At 42.4% G+C, this 18,889-nt stretch overlaps 1 long non-coding RNA gene and 1 other non-coding gene across 3 annotated transcripts in view; both read left to right on the top strand.

The window, feature by feature from the left end:
• The window catches only part of LOC108350703 (uncharacterized), a 145,372-nt gene that overhangs the window by 25,510 nt on the left and 100,973 nt on the right, over nt 1–18,889 (top strand). The window lies entirely within an intron of this gene.
• Trnac-gca (transfer RNA cysteine (anticodon GCA)) lies at nt 8,310–8,381 on the top strand. Its single transcript has one exon. It is a non-coding gene; the product is annotated as a tRNA-Cys (tRNA).

Here is an 18,889-nt window from a genome sequence, read left to right as displayed (position 1 = left end):
CGACTGTGACAAAAAAACAGACAAAAACCAAAACCCGAAACAAAATAAAAACCAACCCAGATGAGATTGTGTAAATAAGGCTCCTGAGGGCCAGTGAAAGGGCCAGGTCCATACAGAGGAAAAAGACCAAAGATGCTATTTTTTGTGTCGCAAAATTTTTATAATATTAGCACTTTCTGAAACAAATTTCAATCCAATGGGTATGGATTCCGAGTGTGGTTTTGCAATGTGACTCAAAAGGCATTTAGCAATTGGTTCCAGAGTGACAAGGGGCACTCTCACAGGCAGAACATTTGACTACTGGGAAAAGGTCCCTGGTCCAGCTCTAGGCACCCTCTGAGGAACTTTAGTACTGGTGTCCTGTGGTAAATTCCAGTGTGTCGTCAGCTTGATTCATTGTATCTTTCAGGTTGAGGGTGTAGAAGTATTTCTCAGTGCCCTCTTTTGCTCCCAAATAACTGTAGGCAGTTTCTACATCCACGTAACTCATGTAGATCCCAAATAAAAGACACGGAGACCTGGTACTTTTATTAACATGCTCCTGGCACTCTGCTGGACAGCTTCTGAGCGACTGTAACCCTCTAAGGCTATCAGTACCCAGACACATGCCCTGTCACTTGCCATCTCAGTCTCGCCTTGGCTCTCTCTGCTCTATGTGTGTGCTCTCTCATCCTGACCTCACGGTGAATCCTCCTGGTGGCTCCACGTGGTCTCTCCACACCTTTCTTCTCTTCCTGCTCCTCTCTCTAGCCAGGACCCTCTCACTGGGATCTGATGTTCCACCTCTAGTGTCCTCTCCTGCCCAATCATAGGCTGATCAGCTCTTTATTATCAATCAATCAGAGCTGAGGGAAAACAATTTTTACATAACATTGAGACTGGAGATGCTTGACCAGACCATTATCTGTACTGTAATCAGATGTCTGGGCACAAAAATCATCTGAATATACAGTATGCAAGACCAACCCCCAACAGAGGGGCCCTTCAGAGAGCCATGGGAGGGAAACCAAGGCAGAAGAGACAGTTCGGACGGAGTCTAGCCTATCTTCTTGACTGGAGAAGTAGAATGTTTCAGAACAAGAAATATGGTTTTAGGACGTGGTCATGTTTTGTGTTTCCCTATGTAGCTATGGCTGTCCTGAAGCCCACTATGTAGAACACTTTGGAGAAATCACAGAGATCCAGCTGCCTCTGCTTCCCACACACTGGGGTTAAAGACAAGTGCCACCATGTCTGGCCAACATCGTGTGCTAAGCATAGTGTAGACTAAGGAAGGCTTTCTCTTCTAGTCTTTTCCTCAAGTATACAACACGGAAGTGCAGACTAAACATGAAAGTTGTTAAATGTGTGTGAATTCCAGAATGGCCTTGGGGTATGGTGACATGTGCTTATGTCACACCTGTGCCACCAGTGTGTGAATATTGGGCGTAGGTCTGCAGGATTGAAAGAAAACACGTACACAGATCACCCGTTTTCAGCAAGTGCCACCAAGGCGTTACTGAGATCTCCTATACCCGAGGCAAAAGCCGTGGAAAACAACAAGGCAGGTGAAAATCCCCAACCAGGAAAACAGGAAAAGTCTGTGTGGTGAGAGTTCCGGCCCAATCAGGGGCATAAACAACTTCTTAACAACAACAAGCAGGAAGGCTCGGTGGGGAGGAAGGGTGCCATGGAAAATCCCAGCCCCAAATCAGGGGCTAAGAGCAGCTGCCGAGGGTGTAAACATTTTCTTGCTATAGCAGGCTAAAAGGCTCAGCGAGGGGGAAGGGAAACACCAAGGTAGGGCCCAACATGCTTAATCCCCGATCTCATCTCCAGACATTCTGAATTGTTAGGTCTGAGCTGGGGCTGGAAAAGTTGAACTTTACAATGGCACTCTCCCTTTTCCCCATCCTCTCACAGCAGTGTGTTAGGGGGTTTAACTGAGGTGTGAAGACTGATCTTGAGTATGGGCCACACCATAGTGAATAGAACATCAACATGCATTTCCCTCTACTTCCTGTTTGTGGAGATAATATGACCAGCTTCCTCATTTTCCTCTGCCTTGTCTTCCCCAGCATCAAGACAGTGTCCTCCTAGACTGCAAGCCAGAACAAACCCTTCCTTCTTTAACTTGCTTCTGTCAGGTAGTTTGTCATAGTGAAGAAAAAGTAACTAACACAGGGAGAGAATTCAAAGAGTATAGAAATGTGAGGCCTAAAAACGGGGATATTGCTGAGTCTGTTCCTGAAAGCCATGACTGAAGCCTGCCGGCCTCTACTGATGTCATTGCTTAGGAGCTCAGCTACTCAGACTTTAGTGCAGGGCTTCTGCAACCTTACTGTGGTTTCAGAAATAGTAACAATGTTCTGCTCTCAGAGCTCTTGGAGTCCCCTTCTGATTAGTGAGTGTTCTCTGCACACACGTCCCACACCACTCACCTGGGTTCACTCGTCATTTCCACATTGTCATTCCTGCCTTTTTCTTTCTTTCTTTGGTGTATGTGTTTGTGTGTGCAGAGGACAGAGGGAAACATCAGGTGTTCTTTACACACGCACGCACGCACACACACACACACACACACACACACAGAGAGAGAGAGAGAGAAAGAGAGAGAGAGAGAGAGAGAGAGAGAGAGAGAGAGAGAGATTCAAGACAAGAAATGCAGAAAAGAGAGAATTTCATACAGGAGAGAAAAAGAAACAAAGAATGTCCTGGTGAAGTAGTCTGGGATCTATTGAAAAAAAGAAAAGTAAAAGAGAAATGTTCAATATTTGAACATGTGGAAATTTATTTTGAAAGACATTTTAGAGAAAAATCAAAGTTTGTAAAAAAAAGTATAGATAAAGTATACTTAAGGGAAATAAAGCAGTTGGGCAGTTATGGTTACACCTTTAATCTCAGCACTCAGGAGGCAGAGGCAAGTGGATTTTTGTGACTTTTGAGGTCATCTTGGTCTACAGAACAAGTTCCAGGACAGCCAGGGCTACACAGAGAAACCCTGTCTTGACCAAAACCAAAACCAAAACAAAACAAAGCAAAAAGAAGGAAAGAAATATTGTTATTATCCCCAGGAAATGAAACAGGCGAACACAAATTCTTAGACCTACTTAAGCATGACATTCGTACTATTACACATTCTCCAAAACAACACAAATGATTAAAAGTGACATACTTGTCTATAAAAGGATGCTAATAACTTAATTACGTTCAACTTAGCTATACTCACTTAATCCCACGGTACCAGAATAAACAACCAAAGCTTTGGAAAGTGGAGCCTGCACAGGAAGACTGCAAAAATTGGCAGGGTTTATGATAACCCTTAAAGCAATGTTTGACTGAAAAATAATTGTGGAAGATACTTTGATATAAGAACAAATATGCAACAGTGGACACATTCATGTAGTGGGATAAAGGTCACTGTAGAGCTGTCTCCATAGAGGCCCTTTATGATCTTCATTCTATGTTGTCCTCATGATGGTTCACAGAACTTCTTCATTGTCCACTCAAGACCTGGGAAGTTCACAACCTTCTCCTGTCCACAACCTTAGGATCTAATACAGGTCCTTGGGCTGAAGAGATGTATTCAGGTATAAGCACTTGGGTGTCTCAAAACTTAGGCACAGTACCTTTCCCCGAAGCTTTGTGATTTATAACATAAAGCATAGCATGTAAATCCTAGAGTCCCTCTAGTATTATTTGTATGTATGTATGTATGTATGCATGCATGCATGTATGTATGAATATATATGTGTATATATATATATATATATGTTATAGTGTGTGTGTGTCTGTTGCTTCCACAGCCTGAAGAAAGGGGGAAGGATGTGAGCAGGGTAAAGCTAGGACTGGACAAGGTGCTCTCTAGGTTGAATTTGCTGAAGAATCAGTGCTAGTCTTACAAACTCTCTAGAAATAAGTATAAACTTCCTGTATATTGTAGGAATGCTATATATGTGAATATAAAAGGAAATTATTAGACCACTCTCATAGAGCAGAGGGTATAGCTCAAGGGGTAGAGCATCTGCTTCAGGTCATTTGACTTCTGACCAGTGAGGTTCTGGTTCAAGTCTGGGTGCTTCCTGATAAGTGAGTTTTTCTCCCCAGAGAAGCTGTTGCTCATACTCATTTTTGCTTTTCTTCCATTTATCCAGTTCTTCTGGACCTTTCGAAGGCTGAGCTGTTAGTTATAGAAAGAACCTGCATTCTAGGAAAGAGCCAACAGAGGGCTCACTGTGAAGTTCATCCAGGTCATAGTCACTCTACTATGATCCAGGTAGTCATCCAGGAAGTGACCCTGAGGCTCACTCAGTGCAGGAAACCCAGTCTGAAGAAGCCTGAATGGTTGATGTGGTTTGAATAAGAATGTCTCCCCCATAGGCTTATATATTTGGAAGCATAGTCACCAGGGTATGGCACTATTTGAGAAAGATTGGGAGTTGTGACCCGATGGACTGGGTATGGCCTTGTTGGAGGAAGCATGTCATTGGGGGTAGGCTTTGGGATTTTAAAATCAGGACCAATCTTCCCACCCCGCTGCCTGTTTGCCTGAGGATCAAGATGTAGCTGTCAGCTATGGCTCTAGCACCATGTGTGCTGCCATACTAACTACCAATGGGTTAAGCCTCTAAACTGTAAATAAGGCCCCAACTAAATGTATGCTTTTCTACAAGTTGCCTTGATTGTGGATCACTGTAGGCTTAGAATTTTTCAAAACCAACTTAATAAGTTTTCTTAAATGTCTTAACCTCCCTTCTAGCCTACCACCCACTAGAGGTAGTAGAAAGGAAAGGTTAATAGAGCAAAGAAGGATGTGGGCCTGTTAAGAAATATTTCTTTGGAACAAATCCAATCTGCTTTGTTAGGATATCACCAGTTCAGTTCACAGGAATCGGAATCTGCACCTCGATCCACTCACAAACACCATTCACAAATCAGCAATGACAGGTTGATCCAGAAGAAACTGCAAGGCTCTGACAATTGGTCCAAGTCAGTGGAAGCAGGAAGACGCTGCCAGAACACCACTAGAAGTTTTTGGTGTGTTTCTTTCTATGAAGTTACGACAAACAATGACCAACAAAGAATGGTAAGGCATACCAACACCACATTCAGCATCATCAGCAAAGACCAGCATCAGCAAAGCCCAACAGTGACCACAAAGCAAGGCACACCAATACCATCCAGCAGCATCCAGTGTTTGTTGTGCTATATTTATATCCTTTCCAATCATCACTTCTTCTCTCAGGCATCAGCTCTAGGAAAACATCACATGCCTTTTTTTCCAGGCTGCTCCAAGGAAAACACTATATATCTGTTCTTAGCAAAATATCTTTTCATGTGTCTGCTTTAGCAAAAAATCCTCTCAGAAGACAGTTTCTAGAGAAACATCACATGACACAACTGAGTCTTCAAAGAAACCAGAAATTTCTACTTCAGATCATGGTATTTCTTCACAGCAATAGAACAAAGACTAAGGCAGGGATTGAGGAGCTGGCTTCTTCCTCAAGCAACACTTCTCATCTCTCTAGGGATCTGCATCACATCCCCAGCTTGGGTACTCTGTCCTCTGCCTCCTGCCGCTTCTATGGTAATATGACTCCTGGATTGGTCGTCTATTTGAAAGAAGTCTCTTTGAAGAATTAGAACAATGTCCATGCTTTCTCTCTGTGTTTAAATGGATGTCCAGGATGGGACAAGCTCCTTGAGTGTTCACATATCATTTCAATATAATTGAATGATTGAATAGTGAACAGCAGAGTGAGCGCCCTTCTGAGCTCCTGGAGTTGCAAAGATGCAAACACAGGGCCTAAACCTTTCAGCCAGGGAGGCTGTAGGTCCCAGACTGGTTTTCTTTCTCCTGGGTTCCCAATTACCCCTTCCTTAAGACCTTAGCTTTGCCCTCATCCTGCTTATCACCAGTGATGCCATCGTGTTCTACAGAGGGTGCAGTGGTGTTACTTAATCTTCCTTGTCAGCTAGGATAGATTTAAAACCAACATTGAAACACAAACTTAGGTGTATTTATGAAAGTGATTAAAGTATAATGTCACTAGCTTCTATTAAAGCAAAGCTTCTACCCAGAATCATAGCCCCATTAGCACCGTATAGATAATCCCTGAATACAATTACCTAATCAGCATGATAGAAACATAGAAGATAATTTAAACAAAAGTTGAGATAGAAATATATGTGAAAAATGAATATAGCAAGAGGCACATGACTTATAATCCTTATCTACAAAAGCTGGTCAGTTACTGATTTCAAGATTGGATTAAATTAGACACACTGTAGAATAGTGAATTTATTTAAGGGCACACAGACAGACTAGAAGGTAGAGCCAGAATGAATCCATCTTAGAAACAGGAAAGATATACCAAAAGGAGGAGGATATTTTTCTTGGTAAACTTTAAAAACATTTCACTTCTAAATACAATTGTACAAGATTCTTTGGAAAAAAAACAAAAAACATTGTCTTAGTTACTGTTTTATTTCTGTGAAAAGACACCACAATGAAGGCAGCACATAAAAGGAAACATTTAATTGGGTGCTTACTTCCATTTTCAGAGGGTTAATTCATGATCATCACTGTGGGGAGTGGGATGACTGGCAGGCAGGCATGGTGCTGAGAGCTTACAGGATCCACAAGCCTGAACCTTCATCAGCCTTTGAAACCTCAAAACCTAACCCCAGTAACGCTCTTACCTCAAAAATTCAATACCTTCTAATTCTCCCCAAACAATTCTAATAACTGGGGACCAAGAATGCAAGCATTTGAGCCTATGGGGCAATTCTTACTCAAATCAGCACTCAAGTGTCAAATTAAAACCATCCATGCTTTTGGGGTAGATCTGCAGGTCAAGATGGGACCCATAGCTTCAGCATTACTTAGTTTTAAACCAGAGGCCCTCTTTATCTGCTATCTTCCTGATACTCCTCAGAGCTCGTCAGTGAACCACTCAGTCCTGAAGAGACATTTTTACGAACTATCCAGAAACCAACCTCAGAGTCTAACACACAAACCATACATGGGCTAGAGAGATGTTTTCACATGCAGGTACCTACCATTTGTGGCCCAAAATATACCAGGGTCTCTTCATACCAAGTGCTTGTTGCTTTACTGAGGAAGTCAGACATATAACTCTTTTAAAGACCCTTGTATTAGCTTATGTCCTCATGCCTCCTCCAACTGTGCTGTTTGAACAGGCTGAGATGTGGGAGAGTGCTCACATGACAACAGAGGCAGAGTTGGAGACACTGTGGGCAGGACAGGAACCTCTCTGGGTTGTTTGTGGTGGCAGGAGTACTGGTCTTACCAAGTCTGGTGAGACAACAAAAAACTTAAGCTTTAGGAATGTAGAAAGTGAAAGATACTTACTACACATGTCTGAGAGGGAAGGGATATAGCTCTGAGGTAGAATATTTGACTTCAGATTAAGAGGTCCCTGGTTCAAATCATGGTGACCCCTACCATATATTTATATCACACACACTCAGTTCTATGTTTCTTTCTTTCATTCTTCAGCAGAGCTTGGAGCTCCAGCCCAGCCGTTGAATACCTGTCATATGATGGATAGTCTCCTGTTCTCTTCCTGCAGGCTGGGTGTCCTTCTTGTTATTAATATCTGTCTCCCCTATTCTGGCATATATCTATCTTCTTTGGTTCTCTTGAGTTCATAAAAACAAGACAAAGACTACGACAGAAAAATTCTTCTGCAGTTTTCCAGGCAAAGCAGTTATAGAGGGAGACAATGTCCGGGGACCAGAAAGGAAAGCCCAACTATAAAAGTATCTCTCTCCATGGCTATCTGGTAAACCTGTGGTCAAGACTATGGAGACAATCAGAAAACCAGGAGGTCTGTGTCAGGTGGACATTTCCTCTGTGTTTCTCTCCCCCTTCCAGAGCCCACTGCTCACTTCCTTCATGCTCAGAGGCTAAAGACTACTCAGCTGCTATACAAGGCAGAGAGAGATCCTGCAGTGTGGCTGCTGACAGTGTCAACTATGGCTCTGATCAAACTCTTGAGTGACAGCCCATCTGTCAGGGGTACCTGGGTACCCAGGTGAAGGCAGTTGGCCAGCTTAGGAGCTAACCGAGGACAGCAGTGTGAAGTAGGCTCAGGGTCTGCAGGCTGCTCTTCTCCATTTCCTTGGCTGATGATGCTATTCAAGGACAGGCCTGGAAAGCTGCAGAGCTGAGGAAGGCATCTCACCTATCAGGTCTGGCAGCTTCTGGGATATAGGTCTGTGAGCATCTGTAATTTAACTTTATAGTCAGTCCTACTAGATCACCACTTAGATGACAATTATTAACTGTGTACACTGGTACCAGTGGGGGTATAGCTCAGGGGTAGAGCATTTGACTGCAGATCAAGAGGTCCCTGGTTCAAATCCAGGTGCCCCCTTATTTATGTCTGGTTACTGACTTACCATTCATCTTAGGCAGGCTACCCATGATGTTAGAAAGTCTTCATTAGCTGAGGCCTCTGGAATCAATGCTATTATGCTCCCAGTTACTGCCATTGATTATTTGTTTGTTTTTTTAACACTCCAGATTTTATTCTCCTCCTGGTTCACCCTGCAAGGGTTTCACATCCTACACCTCCTGGATTAGGTTGGTCTGGATTAGGTTGGCCTATGGGCATGTCTGGAGGGGATTGTGTTGAGGACTAAGGCAATGGATTATGAAGACCCAGCACTGTTCCCTAGGCAGGTATGCTGAACTGTGTGAGTGCAGAAAGTGAGCTTAGCCCTGACAAGCATGCGTGTATTCATTTTTCTCTGCTCTTAGCCATAGAAGTGATATGACCAACTGCTTACCGTTCCTGCTGCCTTGACTTTCCTGAAATAAGGGACTGTAACCTGAAATTGTGAGTTAACTTTAACCCTGTTTACCCTCACTTGCCTCCTTTCAGGGCATTTTTATCACAGCAGCAGAAATGAAAGTATGACATACCTTCTTCCAGTACCCCCCAACTCAATGAGCAATGGTCCAGTGTGGTCTAGGTGCCCATTGAACGATGGACTGCATTCTGAATTTCAAGACTCTGTTGGCAGGCTAAGATGATAGTGGACAGAGTCTGAGGCTGTGCCTGCATGGAGAAATGCTACCTGAAGTCAAAGACTCATAGGAGGCAGAAGGCATCAGCAGAGGTGCTGAACTTTTAAAGCCACTAACTCGCTAATGTCAGCTGTTGAGGAGATGCCAGAGGAGGTCTCTTTCTGCTTAGGAAGATGGTTTGTTCCTTTTGTAAGATTGGTACATTAGGATGTGACTGAAACATCCATTGGGCTGACTGGTTTGATTCCAAAGTACAGGACCTATAGGATGCTCACTGCTGGAAATGTAGGGAATAGTATTGAAAGTATATAACATGGCTGTCATGATGACCCATTAAGACATATATATATGAACTTGCAGAGCTGAAAGGCTAAACTTCAGAGTAAAGCAATGACGGTGTGACTATCTGTGACAGGCTGTTCTTGCCATCCATTCTATGAGAAGGTTTGACGTCCCATGAGAACTGAGTGGTTCAGAACGAGAATTCAGAGGCAATGCAGATAGAACTTTGCTGTTGGAAAAAGGGAAAGAGATCTTTCTCCATGGCAGGAGGCCTTGACTAAATCAGTTCACAGAAGTAGAGAACCCAGAGCCTTCCCGTTAGCTACATATTGGCAATGTAGTTGGATGCCCCTTATGAAGACTGATTTGAGTGAAGTGATGCCTGGTAAATTCTCTTCATGGAAAAGAGCATCCAGGAAGAATGAAGCCCACAGAAGCCCAATGGGTCCATATATGTGTCACTGAGCTGCATTGTGACAAATGGAGTCACATCACTGGAACCTCATGGTGTGGGAGCTCTGCTGACAAGCCTTGATTCCCCGACCTGCCCCCAACATCCCCAGGTCCTGACTGAGGAGAAGGCAGAGGCTCTGGCTTATTGTAGGAATTCAGATTGTGATTTGTGGTGGAAAAGAAACTGTGAGATGAATGAATGGCCTCTGGGAGCTGAACAGGAAACAGTTTGGTCAGCTGGTGATGGTTCTGGTTTAGTGACATATATAGTATATTATGGGATCCAATCAGGGTCACACAGGTGAGATGCACCACGGAAACCTCACACCACAAGGGTGTAGCTCAGGTTAGACTATTGAACTACAGACTTGGGTTCTCAGTTCAAATCCAGCAGACTCCTGCTGATGCGTCTCTTCATTACAAGCCTATGATTGTCTCCTCTCTTCAGTGTTCTGCTTTCCAGTCACCTCCAAAACTGTCCCTCTAGGACCCTATAGCTGCGCTTTGCAAACATCAGATATCAATCATAAGTGAGAGTCCCATCAATGTTTAATGATCTGTGTCTATTTCAGAAGGTCTTAATTAGTTGCTCCATAAACCTTCCATTGTGGAGGGATAGCCTGAATCTGAGGCTGCTGAGTTATTCTGAGGCTAAGTCAGTGGCTCACTTTGTCCCACTCTCCCCACTGTGCGGCAGCAAACCCTGTCCTTCAGTCTTTTTATTTTTTTACATTTTATGAGTTTGGCTGTTTTGTCTGCATGTTTGTCTGTAAAATATGTGGTTTCCTGGTGCCCAAGGTAACCAGAAAAGCATTTCAGACCTCTTGGACCTGGACTTACAGACTGTTGAGAGATGCCAAGTGTGTGCTAGAAATCAAACCTGTGTCTTCTTCAAAGCAACATGAGGTCTAAAGCATCAAGCCATTGCCCCAGGCTCCAGCCCTGCAGTCCTGTCTCAGCTTTCCACCCTTCAGTCTCTGTTTTCTTAGGAGACAATTCTCTTACATTGGTTTCCTTTCTTCTTTCTTTGTTCTTCAACCTAAGAATCCTCTGTTCAGAGTTTAAAGTTCACAGTGAGGTGACTCTGTGACAAAATGACTGCTTCTGGCCTCAGACATCAGGATAAGGGCCGTGTTTACCTTGTCCTGGTCACTTGTGCCCTACCAGGTTCCCCTCACACCACATACAGTTTGTGTGTGAGAAGACACCCCAGTGTTTGGGATTCACCATGCAGAGGGAGGAGATCTGTCATCACCCATCTGCTTGGTCAGCAGTGTAAGGTGCATCCCAGCTGGTGTGTGTGTGTGTGTGTGTGTGTGTGTGTGTGTGTGTGTGTGTTCCTTGGATCTCTGATCTTTCAGTGGACCAAGTCTTCATCATATTTAGAAGGGGACATGAGGTCCCTAATCCTAGGCCATGGCACCTTCAGTAGAAAGAAAGGGTTTCTGCATCTAGAACCCTGTATGGAAGGAAGCCAGCACAGCATGTGGAGTGGGCAGCAGGTAAAGTCCCTAAAGCAAGGAGATAAAGAGAGGGCTGACTTCTGCATCAACTGGAGGACTCCAGTGGATCCTCCAGAGCTGGGGATTGTGAATCCCAGGCTGTGGGGGTGAAGCACACAAGCCACCAGGATTCTAGGCAGCTCATTGGCATCCAATGGTGGGTGTTGGCTGACACCTGCTCTAAACGGTCAGGATCTGTGTGGTCAAAGTTGTGCTTTAGTGTTTGAAGTTTCACTGCACAGAACAATATTTATTCCCACCAAAGACCTGAACTTTTCACAGGCAGCCTTTGCTATAATGCTGTGTGAAGAGCTAAGAGCCTGACAGGGCTGGAGCTCCATCATGTACCATGGACAGCTCCACAGTCAGCTGGCTTTGCTGAAGACACACAGAGAGAATGCAGACCCCTCCACTGTGTAGTGGCCTCAGCTATTTCTGCAGGGTGGATAGGATTGCATAAAACTGAAACTGAAAACAATAATCAAATTACCATAATGCTGTCTAGTGTGCTGGCTCAGCAGACATCAGCACTTGCTGCACGAGCCTGAGAATCTAAGGTGGATATGTGTCATATGTGTATTTTTCTTTCCCACATGAAAAGGACAGGCATATAGGAACATAGATGTGATCCAAGCAATCGTACAGGAAGATGGGAGTTGACAGGAGACTCTTTCTGGAAGATCATGAAGAGTTAGCCTGGAGTATGTATCCATGTCTCAAGCAATAAGAGAGACTCTGCTTCAAATAAAGCAGAAGGTGAGAGCTGACACCTCTGACTTTCCTCTGAGCTCCCCACGTGCTCCATGGTAAGCACATGCCCTCACAAACACATGATACTTGCACATCCACAGAGATATCCACACATACACACACATACATGCACACTCATTCCTACACACACATGCAATTGTAAGCATACACACACATACCAGTGTTGGGAATTATCAGTGCCCCTATCTCTCTCTTTTTTTTCAAAAATTTTTATTATATATTTCTTTACTTACATTTCAAAGGTTATTCCCCTTCCCAGTTTCCTGTAGATAAGCCTCCATTCCCTCCCCTCCTCCTCCCCCATAGGGGTATTCCCCCTATACATTCCCTTATTGCCGTCCCCCATATTCCCTTGCACTGGGGGTCCAACCTTGGCAACACCAAGGGCTTTCCCTTCCACTGGTGCCTCAACAAGGCTATTCTCTGCTACATATGCAGTTGGAGTCCTGGGTCAGTCCATGTATAGTCTTTAGTTAGTGGTTTAGTCCCTGGAAGCTCTGGTTGGTTGACATTGTTGTTTTTATGGTGTTGCAAGCTCCTTCAACTCTTTCAATACTTCCTCTAATTCCCCCGAAGGGGGTCCTGTTCTCAGTTCAATGATTTGCTGCTAGCATTGACCTCTGTATTGGACGTGCTCTGGATGTGTCTCTCAGGAGAGATCTATATCCAGTCTCTTTCCGCATGTGTATTTTAGCTTCACCAATCTTATCTAGTTTTGGTGGCTGTATAGATATGGGCCACATGTGTGTCAGGCTCTGAATTCCTTGAGGCACTGCTCTAAACTTTGCTTCCATATCCCCTCCTGTGAATATTTTCCCCCTTTTAAGAAGGAGTGGGAGCATCTGCATTTTGGTCATCCTTCTTCTTGAGCTTCCTGTGGTCTGTAGATTGCATCGTGGGTAATTTGAGCTTTTGGGCTAATATCCACTTATTAATGAGTGCATACCAAGTGTGTTTTTCTGAGATTGGGTTACTTCACTCAGGATGATATTTTCTAGTTCATTCCATTTGCCTATGAATTTCATCAAGTCATTGTTTTTGATAGCTGAGTAGTACTCCATTGTGTAGATGTACCATATTTTTTGAATCCATTCCTCTGTTGAAGGGCATCTGGGTTCTTTCAAGCTTCTGGCTATTATAAATAAGGCTGCTATGAACATAGTGGAGCATGAGTCTTTGTTGTTTGTTGGAGCATCTTTTGGGTATATGCACAGGAGAGGTATAGCTGGGTCCTCAGCTAGTGTAATGTCCAATTTTCTCAGGAACCTCCAGACTGATTTCCAGAGTGGTTGCACTAGTTTGAAATCCCACCAACAATGGAGGAGTGTTCCTCTTTCTCCACATCCTCACCAGCATCTGCTGTCATCTGAGTATTTGATCTTAGCCATTCTGACTGGTGTGAAGTAGAATCTCAGGTTTGTTTTGATTTGCATTTCCCTGATGACTAAGGATGTTGAACATTTCTTTAGGTGCTTTTTGGCCATTCAGCATTCCTCAGCTGTGAATTCTTTGTTTAGCTCTTTACCCCATTTTTTAATAGGCTGATTTGTCTCTCTGGAGTCTAACTTCTTGAGTTCATTATATATTTTGGAAATTAGCCCTCTATCAGATGTAGGATTGGTAAAGATCTTTTCCCAATCTGTTGGTTGCCATTTTGTCCTAATGACAGTGTCTTTTGCTTTACAAAAGCTTTGCAGTTTTATGAGGTCCCATTTGTCAATTCTTGATCTTAGAGCATGAGCCATTGGTATTTTGTTCAGGAAAATTTCCCCAGTGCTCATGTGTTCAAGACTCTTCCCCACTTTTTCTTCTAGTAGTTTGAGTGTATCTGGTTAGATGTGGAGGTCCTTGATCCACTTGGACTGAAGCTTTGTACATGGTGATAAGCATGGATCGATTTGCATTCTTCTACATGCCGACCTCCAGTTGAACCAGCACCATTTGTTGAAAATGCTGTCTTTCTTACATTGGATGGTTTTAGCTCCTTTGTCAAAGATCAAGTGGCTATAGGTGTGTGGGCTCATTTCTGGGTCTTCAATTCTGTTTCACTGATCTACCTGCCTGTCTCTGTACCATTACCATACAGGTTTTTTTTTTTTTAACACTATTGCTCTGTAATACTGCTTGAAGTCAGGGATGGTGATTCCCCCAGAAGTTCTTTTATTGTTGATTATAGTTTTCGCTATCCTGGGTTTTTTGTTATTCCAAATGAATTTGCAAATTGCTCTTTCTATCTCTATAAAGAATTGAGTAGGAATTTTGATGGGGATTGCATTGAATCTGAGGATTGCTTTTGGCAAAATGGCCATCTTTACTATATTAATCCTGCCAATCCATGAGCATGGAAGATCTTTCCATCTTCTGAGATCTTCCTCAATTTCTTTCTTCAGAGATTTGAAGTTCTTGTCATACAGATCTTTCACTTGCTTGGTTAAAGTCACACCAAGATAATTTATGTTATTAGGGACTATTGTGAAGGGTGTCATTTCCCTAATTTCTTTCTCAGCCTGTTTACCCTTTAAGTAGAGGAAGGCTACTGATTTATTTGAGTTAATTTTATACCCCGACACTTTGCTGAAGTAGTTTATCAGGTTAAGCAGTTCTCTGGTGGAACTTTTGGGGTCGCTTAAGTACACCATCATATCATCTGCAAATAGTGATATTTTGATTTCTTCCCTTCCAATTTGTATCCTTTGATCTCCTTTTGCTATATGATTGCTCTGACTAGGACTTCAAGTACTATATTGAATAAGTAGGGAGAAAGTGAGCAGCCTTGTCTAGTCCTTGATTTTAGTGGGATTGTTTCAAGTTTCTCTCCATTTAGTTTAATGTTAGCTACTGGTTTGCCGTATATGGTGTTTACTATGTTTAGGTATGGGCCTTGAATTCCTGTTCTTTCCAAGACTTTTATCATGAAGGGGTGTTGAATTTGTCAAATGCTTTCTCAGCATCTAATGAAATAAGATAAAGAACCATGTGGTTCTTATCTTTGAGTTTGTTTATATAGTGAATTACATTTATGGATTTTCATATATTAAACCATCCCTGCATGCCTGGGATGAAGCCTACTTGATCATGGTGGATGATTTTTTTGATATGCTCTTGGATTCAGTTTGCAAGAATATTATTGAGTATTTTTTACGTCCATATTCATAAGGGAAATTGGTCTGAAGTTCTCTTTCTTTGTTGGGTCTTTGTGTGGTTTTGGTATAAGAGTAATTGTGGCTTCATAGAAGGAATTTGGTAGTGCTGTGTCTGTTTCAATTTTGTGGAATAGTTTGGACAGTATTGGTATGAGGTCTTCTATGGAGGTCTGATAAAATTCTGCACTGAAACCATCTGGACCTGGGCTTTTTTTGGTTGGGAGACCTTTAATGACTGCTTCTATTTCTTTAGGAATTATGGGGTTGTTTAGATGGTTTATCTCTTCCTGATTTAACTTTGCTACCTGGTATCTGTCTAGAAAATTGTCCATTTCCTCCAGATTTTCCAGTTTTGTTGAATATAGGCTTTTGTAGTAGGATCTGATGATTTTTTTTAATTTCTTCAGATTCTGTCCTTATGTCTCCCTTTTCATTTCTGATTTTCTTAATTTGGATACACTCTCTGTGACCTCTGGTTAGTCTGGCTAAGGGCTATCTATCTTGTTGATTTTCTCAAAGAACCAGGTCCTCTTTTGTTGATTCTTTGTATAGTCCTTTTTGTGTCTACTCGGTTGATTTCAGTTCTGAGTTTGATTATTTCCTGCCTTCTACTCCTCTTGGGTTTATTTCTTTTTTGTTCTAGAGCTTTAAGGTGTGCTGTCAGGCTGCTGACATATGCTCTCTTCTGTTTCTTTTTGCAGGCACGCAGACCTATGAATTTTCCTCTTAGGTCCACTTTCATTGTGTTCCATAACTTTGAGAATGTTGTATCTTCATTTTCATTAAATTCTAAGAAGTCTTTAATTTCTTTATTTCTTCCTTGACCAATTTTTTTGTGGTTTGCCCTGAAGTTATCTGTATTTTGATGCTAATTAGACTGCCCCAAGGACAGCTGCCTAGTCAAGGACTCAGAACTCAGGTGACTTCACCAGAACCACCTCCCCATTGAATTTGTAAAGTACAGGTGAGGGGCAGGTACAGGATAGAAGGAGGCCTGTCATTGGAGGAGAAGGAAGGATGGGTGGGAGAGAATTTTGAAGGAAGAGGAGGAGATGAGGGAGAAAGGAAGAGACAGGAGGGAGAGAGGGGCAGAGAAGCCATGGCAGGACAAGATGGCAGGTGATGTTAAGATTCTGCTCTGTGTATTTACAGGTTGTTATTAATGTTCTCAAGGGATGGATGGTACTGGGCTTTGTATGTTTCAGTGGGTAATTATATCTTATGAATTGGGTCAAAGATTATTGTGTTGTGTGTTCTTTTATGTGAGGGTTTGAATGTAGGAAAGTGTGCGGCTGGGATGTGTTTCCGCCAAGATATCAGCAGATATCTTGGGACACTGCGGTGCGGACCTAGCGGGGTAATAGACAACAATACCTATTTTATTTTTATATTATTACAACAACACAAGTTGTCATTGAGTAGAGCATTGTTCCACTTCCATGTATTTGTGGGCTCTCTGTCATTATTATTGTTGTTATTGAAGACCAGTCTTAGTGTGTGGTGATCTGATAGGATGCATGGGATTATTTCTATATTCCTGTATCTGTTGGGGCTGTTTTGTGGCTGATTATATAGTCAATTTTGGAAAAGGTTCCACGAGGTGCTGAGAAGAAGGTATAGCCTTTTCTTTTAGGATGGAATGTCCTATAAATATCTGTTCAATCCAATTGGTTCTTAACTTGTTAGTTTTTCTAAGTCTCTGTTTAATTTCTGTTTCCATGATTGGTCCAGTGATGAGAGTGGGGTGTTGAAATCTCCTACTATTGTCATGTGAGGTGCAATGTGTGCTTTGAGCTTTAGTAAGTTTTCTTTTATGAATGTAGGTGCACTTGTATTTGGAGCATAGATATTTAGGATTGAGAGTTCATCTTGGTGGATTTTTTCCTTTGATGAATATGAAGTGTCCTTCCTTATCTTTTTTAATGACTCTTGGTTGAAAGTCAATTTTATTTGCTATTAGAATGGTAACTCCAGCTTGTTTCTTCAGGCCATTTGCTTGGAAAATTGTTTTCTAGCCATTTACTCTGAGGTAGTATCTGTCTTTGTCACCGAGGTGTGTTTCCTGCATGCAGCAAAATGCTGGGTCCTTTTTATGTATCCAGTCTGTTAGTCTATGTCTTTTTATTGGGGAATTGAGTCTGTTGATGTTTAGAGATATTAAGTAATAGCAATTGTCGCTTCCTGTTATTTTCGTTTTTAGAGGTGGAATTATGTTTGTTTGTCTTTCTTTTGGCTTCATTGCAATGAAATTATGTTCTTGCTTTCTGTACGGTATAGTTTCTCTCCTTGTGTTGGAGTTTTCCATCTATTATCCTTTGTAGGGCTGGACTTGTAAAAAGATATTGCATAAATTTGGTTTGTCATGGAATATTTTGGTTTCTCCATCTATGTTAATTGAAAGTTTTGCTGGATACAGTAACTTGGGCTGTCATTTGTGTTCTCTTAGGGTCTGTATGACATTTGTCCAGGATCTTCTGGCTTTCATAGTCTCCGGTGAGAAGTCTGGTTAATTCTTATTGGCCTGCCTTTATATGTCACTTAACCTTTTTCCCTTACTGCTTTTAATATTCTTTCTTTGTTTTGTGCATTTGGTGTTTTAACTATTATGTGACAGGAGGAATTTCTCTTCTGGTCCAATCAATTTGGAATTCTGTAGGCTTCTTGTATGTTTTTGGGCATCTCTTTCTTTAGGTTATGGAAGTTTTCTTCTATAATTTTGTTGAATATATTTACTGGCCCCTTAAGTTGGGAGTCTTCACTTTCTTTTATACCTATTATCCTTAGCTTTGATCTTCTCACTGTGTCCTGGATTTCCTGTATGTTTTGGGCTAGGAGCTTTTTGCATCTTACATTATCTTTGACAGTTGTGTCAATGTTTTCTATGGTATCTTCTGCCCCTGAGATTCTCTCTTCTGTCTCTTGTATTCTGTTGGTGATGCTTGTGTCTACGGCTCCTTGTCTCTTCCTTTGGTTTTCTATATCCAGGGTTGTCTCCCTTTGTGCTTTCTTTATTGTTTCTATTTCCATTTTCAATTTTTTCACCTGTTTGGTTGTCTTTTCCTGTAATTCTTTCAGTGATTTTTGTTTCCTTTCTAAGGGTTTCCTCTCTAAGGGAGCTGTTTGGCAGAATCAGTTCAGTCCTAGGCACAGACCAGAACTGCGGTTACCAGCGGCTCTCTGTTCCTATATCCCTCTGTCCAGAGGCACTGTGCAGTTTCCCCTTGGATCAGGATTGTTGGTCAAGGTGTGCAGAGGTGGCAGTCTGTCCTGCGGCCTCAGGATGTCTGCGCTCCTGGGTTTTCCACTCTTCCCCACCGCCCCTATCTCTCTTGAATACTAATTTTCATTAGTAGTGAGTCAGGTTCCCTTGGGCACTGGGGATGAGAAGTCACAGTGCATCCCTGGTGAGGCAGTACATGGATCAGGTGCTAATGAGGAGAGTCTACACAGGTACAAGGGCATAAGTCACTAGTAGAACAATTGCTTACAGTTCATGCAATTTCTGACTCAAGACTGTACCCTGTTGGCCACACTGCTGGCCATGTCATGCTCCTGAGACCATCCACTCTCTGATTCTTACTTCTCCACAATTCCGAGGGTGGAAGCCATTCTTCATGTTATTTCTTCTGATACATCGAGGGATTGGCAAATGGAGACCAAGAGGGAGGAAGATGGGAGACAATTGAAGCTACTCAATCCTT

This window comes from Rattus norvegicus, chromosome 4, assembly GCF_021556685.1.
Source record: "Rattus norvegicus strain SHRSP/BbbUtx chromosome 4, alternate assembly SHRSP_T2T, whole genome shotgun sequence".
NCBI classification, from domain to species: domain Eukaryota; kingdom Metazoa; phylum Chordata; class Mammalia; order Rodentia; family Muridae; genus Rattus; species Rattus norvegicus.
The sequence above is the reverse complement of the archived record's forward strand: the minus strand, read 5'-3'. Positions and strand labels throughout refer to the sequence as shown.